Source organism: Triturus cristatus, chromosome 6, assembly GCF_964204655.1.
Source record: "Triturus cristatus chromosome 6, aTriCri1.1, whole genome shotgun sequence".
NCBI classification, from domain to species: Eukaryota; Metazoa; Chordata; class Amphibia; order Caudata; family Salamandridae; genus Triturus; species Triturus cristatus.
In genome coordinates, this window is record NC_140589.1 from 1827764046 (window position 1) to 1827776748 (window position 12703).

A 12703-nucleotide genomic window follows, 5' to 3' on the forward strand; every position below is an offset into this window, starting at 1 on the left:
GAAGAAGAGACGTAGGATAGAGGTTTAGACTGCATTTAAAGAGGACGAGTTTTCTAAGCATTGATTATTTATGGACTGTGAAGATTGTTTATGTTGAACATTCTTTACAGTTGCTGCAGTTGAGTAGCATTAAAAGACGTATGCATAATGTTAGCCTCCGTTTCTTTAATGAAATCTTGATTCTCTTTGCATTACATTTGGAGAATCACCATTCTCTATTAGCTTTCCCGCAAGGAAACCCCCAAGCATATAGTCAAAAAGTTATAAATATACACAAAAGTACAGCTGGTAAAACCATTCTGCCTCTCATAAGATGGTTAAAAAGGATTATCAAAATGCAAATCTATTGATATTTAGAACTTTGAATCTATGTACTGTGTTGGGGATTGGAATAGGGGGGAAAAGTGAATTAAATTGTTGGTAAAATCTTATTTCATCTTGGCAGATACTCTACACGAGCAGTTGGCGCTCTAGTGTTTTATTCTTCCTCATCCTTCCTGCCCAGACTGCCTATGTAATTACGACACTCAAATGGTACTCGGAGCACGCTAATTTTATTTTTCAAAATGTAAACTACCTGATTTTTGGCACTGTGAATATGTGTACTGTGTTTGGGTTAGGAGTTGGGAAAAAGTGAATTACATTTTTGGTGAATTCGAATTTCATCTGGGTGGATACTCTACACAAGCGGTTAGTGCTAGAGTGTTTTTTTGTTCCTCATCACTCCCGCCCGACCTGCCTATTTAATTGCAGCGTGGCTCAGACACGTGCAGCGGGCACGCCTAAGGCAAGCCCGTCTGCGCCCGAACGGGTCCAGAGGCCAGAATGCTTGTCAAGGCTATCCAGATATGATCTCTTCTACTGTCGCTTGACTTCAAGCCCTCCACCCTCCTTAGCTAGGGTCCTGCGTCTTCCATTTGGACCCTATTAGAGTGGAGATTAAAGGCCTGATTCCGATGTGGTTATAGGAAAGCCTCCTAACGGCATTTGCTCCGTCCAAATCAGATCGGGAATGTTACTTTCTGACCTACTCGGAAAGGTTTCCGATTGACCAAGTACGATGCGAGTTAGGCATTAGTGTAGAAGTGGACCTCAGCTAGGCCTACTAGTGCAAGGGGTTCGCCCTTCTCTGCACAGAGTTCTCAGACCAATAGGAAGAAGTTGGCACAGAAACTGGAATAGAAAATACAAAGTTTAATAAACCTCATGAGGTGAAACTACATTCACACAGCACCCTTCGGTATTGAGTGAAGTAGCACACTGAACAAAAAGAGCATGGTCCTTTTATACCCACACAGGGGCTGAAAAAAGGCGGTACAAGTACACATGAGAAGAGTTATGCACATAGATGGTCATACAGAAACTGCACAGTCAACAAGTAGGAGGAGTTAACAGTTTGCCAATGCTAGTAAACACATCCTGATAGTTGCATACTACTAACAGCTGTAAACTCAACTGGGCATGTGCGAAGGTAGAAGATACTAAATATAGTTTGTTTCTAGGCAGATTACAGGAGCAGTTAACACTAAAGGAGGCAAAGCACATGGTGAGCACATGGCAAACAAAATGGCTGCCAGAAATACAAATGGATTCCAGAAAATGGACAAGATAGCCTCTAAATACCAGATGGATTCCGCTAATGCTAATCCAATCGCAGCCAATTTACAACAGACGACCCTTTTAGCATTAGCTGAAGACATCTGTTCCTCTGGGGTAATCTAAATATGCATCCCGTACATCTATTAGCATTATTTCGGCCACTTCTTTATTCAACATTTGTTGGGCCTTTGTCTCTGCAATATTCCTTTTGACAGGTATACAGACAGAAATGCAAATGGAGCAAAGCATTGGACCACATTGGATACATACACAGCATGTAAAAAGTATCGTAATAATTATACACAGGATAGTTAGTAACTTCCAGCCCCAAGCAGAAACGAGAGTCCAAAACCATCCAGCCAAAGTCCAAGTACCAGTCTCTGGATGAATTTCTGCAGCAATCTTATGCAGCTTTGATATTGCGTCATATACTGAAGGTGAGTGATCCGGTTTGAATACGCAACAGCTGCTACCGATGATGCGACATGCACCACCTCGATCAGCCAGAACCACATCTAGGACCATTCGGTTCTGGAGAGCTACAATCCTTGCAATTTGCAGCTCCTCCGTAATGTTCCCAAGTGCCATAGCTGTCTGATTGGTAACAGCTTCCACAACTCTAGTTAATCGTCTTACTTTCCTACTGTTTAATGCAGCACCCACAAAGGAGAACAAACCTAAATTAAAATCGACATATTGTTGCAGAGTGGTATCCGTTTGGTCTACTTCGTCAGTACTTATTGTCCTCTTGTATCTATTTCTAGAGATATCGTTAAATAATTTTAGGTCCCGGTGATATGATGCAGGTGCCAGAAACACAGGGGGCAATAGAAAGGACACATAGCACACGCCTGACCACTCAGCAGGTAGTTGATAATATCCGTGGCTACCACAGATAAAATAAGTATTGTGTGAGGCTATGAAAGTGCTATTGTTTATACCTTCAATAGACAGAATTACAGTACATTCGCTTTTCCCCACTGGAATTCTTCCAATACTGCTTACACATAAATCTGCTTTAGCTCTGGTAACAGAAATCACAAATTGTTTATTACTGGTAAAAGTTCTCATATTTGTAAAGATATATGGCGTTGAAATATTGTCCGGTTGATACTCTTCCCATTCCCATTTGGTCCCTTTGGCTTGAGGATAACCATCTTTATCTTGGTAGCATACTTTATTAAGGCGAAAAAGAAGCCCGCCTACTGTGCGTCTTCCAGATGCAAACAAAAGCGCATACCAAGCTTGAACAAGAACCATTATGAGAAAAGGGAAGAGGAATAAAAGGTGTTCCTCCTTTCTTTTGATGTGCAGGTATCATCCCACACACCCAACAGTTGGTAGTATTTGTGGCATTATGAGTATGATGCAACATCTGGATAAAGGTATTATTTAAGTAGGATTGTCGATGCTTCTGCTCATGGTAGGGAAGCGTAAAGTAGTGGTGTTCAACTGATACTGGAGTAGTGGCGATCAAAAGTTCTTGAGCAGAAGCCACTTTCTCAACGAACCAGGGTATTACTGCTACAGCCACCATAGCAACAACAAACCCTATAGCACAAATGATCTTTCTCTTGGCAACAGTTGATCTCATTGTGGACATGATCAGCTTATTGTTGAAAACAATCGTTGGAGCTCTTATCCCTGGGCAGCCATTGATTTCTTCACCGAGGGTCAAGACGGGTGTCGCTACACTATACAAGACTGATCCTCCCCCCTTGCCACATCGGCATTCCGTTTCACTAACCCAGGGAGGTTGCTCAACCAGTCTATTTCAGCAATGCAGGCTCTTTCCGTTGTCTGTTGGTATCGAGATACTCCAGGAATTGTGTGGTCCGGGAAGACTTCCTCAGGTTCGTCAGGTGATATGGCTTGGCCTCTCTCTGTATCCAGGATGTCTCGATGGTCGATTAAAGCAACAGGATCCACCAAGGTAGACTGCACTTTCTTGCAGTGGGTGGAGTGCACCCAGTTCCTTCTGTTCGTCACTCGGACCGCAGTTCTCGTTGAAAGGAGCACCTGCTCCGGGCCGCGCCACCTCGGTTCCAAGCTGCTCGACCTCTGGAATGATCGGATCATCACCTGGTCTCCAGGTCAAAGTCCATGGCCTTCACCTGCAGACCTATCAGGAAGAGCTTCTCGAACCTGTTGATGAATAGAAACCAAACTGTCAGTCAATTGTGATAGGTAGTCACTCATCAACACACATGGTACATCATGTATGGGGCGTGGTTTAGGAATTCCCCAAATGTTCATAGGCCTTCCAAACACCACCTCATATGGTGTAAGACCAGATCGCGAATGTGGCACTGATCTAATGGACAACAGTGCCAAAGGTAATGCATCTGGCCAATTCATGGAAGCCAGTATTTTCGCCAGTTTTAATTTAAGTGTGGCGTTATACCTTTCCACTAACTCTGCTGATTGTGGATGGAAAGCAGCGTGGAACTTCTGCTTTATCCCCAACCCCTTCAGGACATATTCGGCAACTTGCCCAAAGAAATGGGGTCCGTTATCACTCCATAAAAGTTTACAAACACCAAATCTAGGGAAAAATTCCTTCAAAAGCACCTTTGCTGTAGTGAGAGCTGTATTGTCCTTCGTAGGGTATGCCTCTATCCATTTACTAAAGGCACATACCACTACCAAAACATACTTTAAGTTATTACAGCGCTCAAGCTGGATGTAATCCATTTGCAAAACTTCAAAAGGTGCGGTTGGCGTAGCAAACCCTCCTGTAGGAGTTTGTGTCCCTTTACCAGGATTATGCTGAAGAGAAATCAGACAAGACTGCACCATCGTTTTAGCTGTGCCGACAATTTCTGGATGCTCCCAAACTTGCGTGAGCAATTTCGTTATAGAGGAGGCGCCAACATGTGCCGGCCCATGTGCCATATGAATCATAGGTTGTAAATAGGCTGTCGGCAATCTCCACTTGCTCATCTCTTTATTCCTCCAACAGCCCTCATCATCCAATGTTCCCTCCTTAGACCATTGCTCAATTTCTTCTGCAGAAGCAGAGCTCTGCATATCTAGCACTTCCTGTCTGGTATCATGCCAACGTTCAGCCTGTCACTTCACTACGTACATAGACGTGGTGCTTCGCTGCATGGCAGTTTCACGGGCTGTTTGGTCTGCAAAAGCATTGCCTTGTCCTATCTTATCAATTACTTTCTTATGTGCGCTACATTTAACAATTGCTATTCTCTTCGGGTATGTTAAAGCAGTCAAGAGATTATGTACTAATTCTCCATGCATTATTTGCACCCCGTGGGATGCAATAAAGCCCCTCTCCTTCCAGAGTAGCCCAAAATCATGAGCCACTCCGAACGCATAGCGGCTATCTGTATAAATGTTCACAGATAAGTCAATACTAAGTTCACACGCTCGTGTCAAAGCTATTAGCTCAGCTGCTTGAGCTGACTTCTGTGGAATACAAGCTGTCTCAACTACCGTCTGAAGTGTTGTAATTGCATATGCAGCTGACGTACCATCTGGTAACTTCAAACAGGACCCATCAACCCATAGTTCCCCATTAACTCTTGAAAGGGGCGTGTCTTGCAAATCGACACGACCCTTTGTCTGTTCCTCAGTAAGGAATATACAATCATGAGACTCCTGTGACTGAGACTGAGTCACCGGGTATGGCAACAAAGTGGCTGGGTTTAGTATCGCACATCTCTTTAGTGTAATGTGAGGGGCCAACAATGTCAATTCGTATCCTGTCAGACGAGCACTAGTTAAATGCTGCGTCTTCGTCTGATTTAAAAGGGCACCAACCGCATGGGGTACTAGCACCAACAGCTTATGTGACAAAACTATCCCTTCACTCTGACGTATTGACACAGCTGTTGCTGCAACTGAACGGAAGCATCCAGGTAACGCACGAGCAACAGGATCAAGTACTGCTGAAAAATATGCACAGGGACGCTGTTTGTCACCGTGTGTCTGCACTAAAACTGACAATGCGCATCCATCTTTCTCATGTACATATAGAGTAAAAGGCTTCGTATAATCTGGAGTACCTAACACTGGTGCTGAACAAAGGGCTTGTCGTAACTGTCGGAAAGCAGTCTCACATTCATCTGTCCATGGGAGGGGCATTGGAGTATCTTTAGTCAAAAGTACTAGCAAGGGTTTAACAATATGCGAAAATCCTAATATCCATTGCCTACAAAAAGAAGTAAGACGAAGGAATGCACGGACATCTTTCTGAGTACGGGGCACTGGTGTGTCTAAAATAGCTTGAATGCAATCTGGTGTGAGTGCACGGCCCTCCTTAGAGAGAAGGTGACCTAAGTAGGTTACCTTCGGTCTACAATATTGCAATTTCTTTCGTGAGACTTTGTGATGATGGGAAGCAAGAAAAGATAGCAAGGACAAAGTACATTTTTCACACTGTTCAGGGGTATCGGCTGCCAACAAGATGTCATCGACATATTGTATGAGAGCCACACCTTCAGGCAAAACAAAAGAATCAAGTTGTCTTTTTAATGCTTGACTGTAAATACTAGGACTCTCAGTGTAGCCTTGAGGAACTCTACAAAATCTATACGATCGATTATTCAAAGTGAAACCGAACAAATATCGGCTATCAGGATGAATAGGGATCGAAAAAAAAGCATTCTTCTAGTCTATCACAGAGAATGTAGTTGCTGTCGGAGGAACCAAAGTAAGAAGTGTCGTTATGTCAGAAACCACGGGGTATTGTGGTACTACAATCTTATTAACTTCTCGCAAATCAATAATGAATCGGTAAATCCCAGTGTCAGTATCCTTTTTCAGAATAGGAAGAATCGGACTGTTACAAACATTGTAAGGAACTTCCTCAACAACCCCCACTTCAATGAGATCATGGACAATACGTATGAGTGCTTCTTCACCTTCCTGCGAAATTTTGTATTGAGGCAAACGTGGCAGCACAGCGCCCTCCTTGACACTAATGTGTACCGGTGGAATAACCATTTGCCCTACATCGGTGTCTGAAGTAGCCCACAAAGTACTAGGGAGTGAAGCTAATGCAATATCCTCTTTGACAAGACAAGCTCTCTCCATCACAGGATGGTTGTCATTCAAGATAACACGTACACCTTCTGGAGAACATCGAATCGTAGCCCTGAAATACTTGAGCATATCAAGACCTACAATATTGTCTGGTGTATTTGGGGAAAGCAAAAATGGACACGGAGCAGTAAATTTATCCACATGGAATGCAAGTGGTTGTGACAATGGGCTAAGGGAAGGGGTTGCATCGAAACCTATCGATGTAATGGTTAAGCCAGACAGGGGAGCCCTTGGAACCAATTGTTTAGACAAGGCGCTACGAGTAGCTCCTGTATCAACCAGAAACTGATCAGTAGAACCCAAAACATTCGCTGTGACATAGGGACCCCTCTGATCTACTGGAACTTCAACTGATTCCTTACCCCATCCTAGGCAATCCTATGCATAAGCAGAATCTTGAGAATCACACGGCATATAGTCAGACATTTGATATTGGTTCCTTCTATCAAAAGTGTTAAACCCATTCTGCCCACGTATATTAGCATCAAACCTAGCACGATCACCTGTGCTTCCTCTAGGCCCTGAATATCCTGAATGATTTCTCATTTGTCCCCGACCACGTGGACACTGCTGAGCACACAGTGCTGGACAATCGGAAGCCCAATGCCTAAATTTCTTACAGTACGCGCACTGGTCAGCAGACAAATTCGAACGAGTATAAGAAGGGAAAAATGAACCGTAAGATCCACGTCCACCTCTATCACTACCTCTAAAAGGCGGACCATAAGCCTGAGCCAACATAACCTTCGTTTTTAATTCTTTAGTCTTCTTATCCTCATTACCCTGTGCTTCTAATTCCTGGTGTTCATAATACTGAGCCATACTCAAGAGAGAAACCGGGGAAGAGGTAGTCCATGAACTCTGACTGGCTTTTAGGCGACTAGCTATTACTGGCAACAGGTTTGCGACATATTTATCGAGAAACAGATGTCTGTCTGTGTCATCTGTCAATGACTGACCACTAAAATCGTGGAATGCTTCTTCAAAGCGTGTAAAGAAATCAGAGACCGATTCATCTGCCTTTTGCTTACAAGATGCTAAAACAGTCCAATCGATCTTTTTAGGGGGAATAATCGTTTTTAACTTAACTAATATAGCTGCGGGAAGATCTACAATTAACTGACATGGCTTCTGTGCGGGTTCCCTTTCTACATCCATTTGTTCTAAGTCTTTCCATAATGCCCCAAAAGCTGCACGATCATCAATTTTACGAACAGTTCTCCACATATCAGGCGGTAAAATCAATCCGAAAAATAAATCAATATCAGGCAAAGTCATAGTACAAGAGCTAATAACACCCTCAACTTCCTCATAAAAAGCGGCTGGATTTTTCCGCGGATCAGGCAATGCAGTTTTAAGTGCCATGACATCCGTCCTATTCCAAGGAGTGTAAACCCAATTATAAATAAAATAACCCTTTGCATCGATAGAGGCCTTATCATCACTTGTACCCTGTCCTTTAGGAGGAACATACAAAGGCGCGGCCTCCCGCATAGGTTTCGCATGAACTATCATAGTCTTACCTGTTCCGGAGATAGAAGCTTGTGCCATGCCGGTCTGAGATGTCTGAGCAGCTACGTCTGCAGCCTTTTTCTCCTCTCGCAAACGGACTGCATCAATACGCAGTTTAACCAAACGCCTGATTGTATCATTCACCTGGGGGAAAACAAAAAGAACATCACGCATTTGCTTACAATTAACTGCTACATCGTCGGGCTCTAACTCCTCAGAATATTTCCTAAACAGCTCAAGGACCTCTGCGGCAAACACCTCAGTAAAATACAGCTGCTCCCTTTCCTGCCACCCTTTCATACTAGCTAGAAGTTCAGAGGCGGGGGCAATGCTACGAACTGCTTTACGAGCAGCAGATCTAAGCTGGGTCGAACGCGCAGCGGTCAACATAGAACGAGTTTCTCGTGTCTTGTGTTCCTCCGAACTAGAGTCCTCATCTGACTCATGAGGGGCAGAAGGAACAGTATACGGAGGTGGAGGACGATCTAATAATAAGAAATCATCTTGTGGTTTATTAAGTATAGGATAAAGGGGCTGCCGGACAGCGTATTGGCCTGTTACCTGTAAATTGAGCTCCCTATCTTCTCTCTCTTTTAACAATTTTATTTCTTTGTTCTTCAGCTCTAATGCTTTCACATAAATGTTCTTTCGCTGTTCTTTTTCAATCAAGACTTGCTCACGCTTCATTCGTTCACGCACTTCTTTCTCCCACATTCGTACACAATCAAACATATCTTGCCTAGTCTTTCGTTTACACAGACATTGTTCCACATACTCAATCTTTCGTAAATCAAATGACCCATACATAGGCCAACGCAACTCAGGATCCTTACAAGTGTATTTATTCCATAATGTGCTGTACATTATAGAAGGAAGACCATGCTTAACCCCTTCAGTGCCCGCCCCTTTCCCCACCCTGTGCCGGCCGTTGCATTAGCGGGCGGGGTCTATGACGAGCTGGACTCGTCATGGGCACAGCGCTACCGCGGCCCATGACGAGTCCAGCTCGTCATGGGCACTGAAGAGTTTAATATACATATCCCTATTAGGTGTGCGCTCCGGTTGTGCTTCGAGTCTCAAATTGGTACCACTACAAAAGCAACACATCCTACGAAGTGTGCTAAAAACAGGCATGCCAAAAATAGTGCAGAATATGCAGTATTATAATCAAAGTAGCACTTAAGGTACCTTTAGTACGATGTGCCATTCAAATCAATTCAAATAGAGAAAATTCTCCTCATTACCTGCCTATATAGATTGCAATCCATATATAAATCTCATAACAAACCAAGTTGGCCAACACAAATTCCGAAATCCAAAAGCCACAGTAAGTGTTACTAAACTACCTTACCAATCCCAGGCATCAAAACCAACAGCAAGCGCCGCAGAAGGACACTTACCAATCACTTGGTGTCCAGGTTCCAACTGCCAAGTTCTAAAATCGACCAAATGGTCACTGCACGGCGAAGCAACAGAAGAGATCTCAGTCGAGGACTGGCACCACCTGGATGGTAGATCAGAAAGAAAGGAAAAACGCCGTGGTTGCCAAGACTCGGGTCTCATCGGGCAGCGATTGCGTCCAGTGCGAGATTCCAATCCTTCGTCGCGACCAATCCTTTGGGCATCCGAGTCGCCGATGAGCCACAGTGGTTGGGCGCCAATTTGTAGAAGTGGACCTCAGCTAGGCCTACCAGTGCAAGGGGTTCGCCCTTCTCTGCACAGAGTCCTCAGACCAATAGGAAGAAGTTGGCACAGAAACTGGAATAGAAAATACAAAGTTTAATAAACCTCATGAGGTGGAACTACATTCACACAACACCCTTCGGTATTGAGTGAAGTAGCACACTGAACAGAAAGAGCATGGTCCTTTTATACCCACACAGGGGCTGAAAAAAGGCGGTACAAGTACACATGAGAAGAGTTATGCACATAGATGGTCATACAGAAACTGCACAGTCGACAAGTAGGAGGAGTTAACAGTTTGCCAATGCTAGTAAACACATCCTGACAGTTACATACTACTAACAGCTGTAAACTCAACTGGGCATGTGTGAAGGTAGAAGATACTAAATATAGTTTGTTTCTAGGCAGATTACAAGAGCAGTTAACACTAAAGGAGGACAAAGCACATGGTGAGCACATGGCAAACAAAATGGCTGCCAGAAATACAAATGGATTCCAGAAAATGGACAAGATAGCCTCTAAATACCAGATGGATTCCGCTAATGCTAATCCAATTGCAGCCAATTTACAACATTAGGACTATCCCAATCCGAACCTGATGGCATTTGGGATGACCGAGCCATATACGGAGCAGAATCGTACGTCTCTACGAGCCGCGTTTCATGAACGACCGATTATGATGCTGGATTTGGACAGCGTTTCCGAATAGTGCCGTCTGACTCGAATCTGTGGTCTGAATCAGACTTTGGGGGCCCGTAGTGGGCCCCCCTGGATCTTTCCCAATCGGGCCTGTGGGGGTACCCATGGGTCCCCCCTTAGCAGCCATGCACAGTGTGGCAGTCACCAGGGGGTGTCCAATTTACCCCAGCCACCCCTTTCTACAATAGGAGCCTATGCATTCGGTCGGAACAAAGGCTCCCATTGAAGTCAATGGGAGTCCAACCAAATTGTATCTGGAAGCATCTGGTTGCATCGTACTCGATTGGTTGGACTCTCCCGATCTGATTGGGTCGGAAACCATTCCCACACACATTAGGTTGGGAAGCTTTCCAAACCGCATCAGAATCGGGCCCAAAGTGCCCACATTGCAACTTTGCACACCAGGACCTTTGTGTAATCTTGCATACTAAGGATTCCCTCCGCGCCCCCTTCAAGTAATTCCCTGCCCCCGCCCAAGGCTGCGCATTTTAAATTCTTTAGCTTCAACTGGTGCTCATTCGGTAAACATCAGTTTGATATTTTTAACTTCTTAAATGACCAAGCCCCAGATGCCCTGTTTCTAAAAGAAACTTGGTTTAATGAGGCCTCATTACCTGACATCAGATCCTCATTACCTTCAGGCTGGGGTATTCTTAGAGCGGATCGCTCGGAGAAAAGTGGGGGGGGGGGGGGGGGGGGTTTGCAATTGTTTTTAGAACACAGTATGCATGGACAATGGAAAGACTTATGATTTCAGAATGTAAAGCTGTGTTGTTCTCCCTTGCTCTCACTAAAAGCTTCTCATTGTCGGAGACCCTGATTTATCGTCCTCCAGGCCCAGGTGGTAACTGGATTTCCAGGATAACGGAGTCCCTGTCCCCATTTATTGTAAAATATCCCAATTTTACAATTCTTGGGAATCTTAATGTTCATTTTAAAGATAGGTATCGATTTATTTTTTATTTTGTATCATTGAGATTTTAAAATATTTTTTTTATTAACATTAGCCTGCTGGCTCTCGGTATGATTAATGTGACAGATCACTTCCGTAAAGTGACGTAGCCGGTATCTAAATGAAATTCTTTATTGTTGATTAATAAAAAAATCATTACAAACAGAAGTAAAGAAAGAGAAAAATAATCCTTTGGATTACGACAAAAGCTTAACTATACCCATTTGATCTAGCTAAAATCATGTCTTTACATATCGTAGCATATATAATGCATTAAATTGAAAATAATAACAAGGCATGTTATATTTTGGTTCCATATTTCATGCTGATTACATAAGACATCACTTAATCATATTAAAGATAGGACATGTAAAACTGCCTTTATTTTTATTTTTTTGAGGACTGCATGTTCCTTGACCTGCAGCTTGTTAATAAGGACCCTACTCATAAGGCTGGCCACCTACTGGATCCTATATTGTCACACTTTGAGAGTTGATCAGTCACTTCCCCTATCTTGGTCAGACTGTTTTGCAGTCCCCTTCTCCCTTTTTGTGCAAGGTGTTTCTTGTGCAGTAACAACCCAGTTTGGTTTTATTGGTAGGAGTTGGTTGCATTAACTGCTCTGAATTTGAAGTTGAAGGACAACTGCACGAAACTCGACAATTCTGTAAATCTTGATGCATTAACCATTGACAGGTGGATCAAAGATGCACTTGACTCCCTGATCCCTGGCGGGAAAAAAAAAACTTCATAGAATTCTTCCTCTGGCTCCCTGGTTTAGTGATACTTTGCGCAAAAACAAAAAATGCTGCAAAGTGCTGGAAAGAATGTGGCGCAAATCTTATTGCAAATTTGATAAAGTCAATTATAAGCTTTAAATAGTACCATAAAAATTGTAGAGCTGCCAGCTTCTTTTTTCCCGGATAAAGTAAGTGCAGCCCAGAACTGTCCAAAAACTCTTTTCCAAGTTGTAAAAACACTTTTGGACCCCACAGACATAACTCCGGCTGTTCCTCTCTCTCAACCTCAGTGTGAGGAATTAGCTTCCTTCTTAAAAAACAAAAAAAAGTCTGTGATATTTAGGAGTCTTTTGCCCTCACACCAAAATGTGTCCATGAAGATGACTGTCCAACCGAACCATCTCTATTTAGAAACTTCCGGCCTATGGATCAGCAAACGCTCTTCTTTCTACTA

The 12703-nt window shown here is 43.5% G+C and overlaps 1 protein-coding gene and 1 long non-coding RNA gene across 8 annotated transcripts in view; one reads left to right on the top strand and one right to left on the bottom strand.

Moving 5' to 3' along the window:
* The window catches only part of DNMT3A (DNA methyltransferase 3 alpha), a 1939932-nt gene that overhangs the window by 78627 nt on the left and 1848602 nt on the right, over positions 1 to 12703 (top strand). The gene's annotated exons all lie outside the window — the stretch shown is intronic.
* On the bottom strand, positions 1324 to 9993 carry LOC146822116 (uncharacterized). The gene is made up of 3 exons (XR_014962810.1): positions 9576 to 9993; positions 8187 to 8319; positions 1324 to 3744 (listed from the first exon to the last, which is right to left on the bottom strand). It is a non-coding gene; the product is annotated as an uncharacterized LOC146822116 (long non-coding RNA).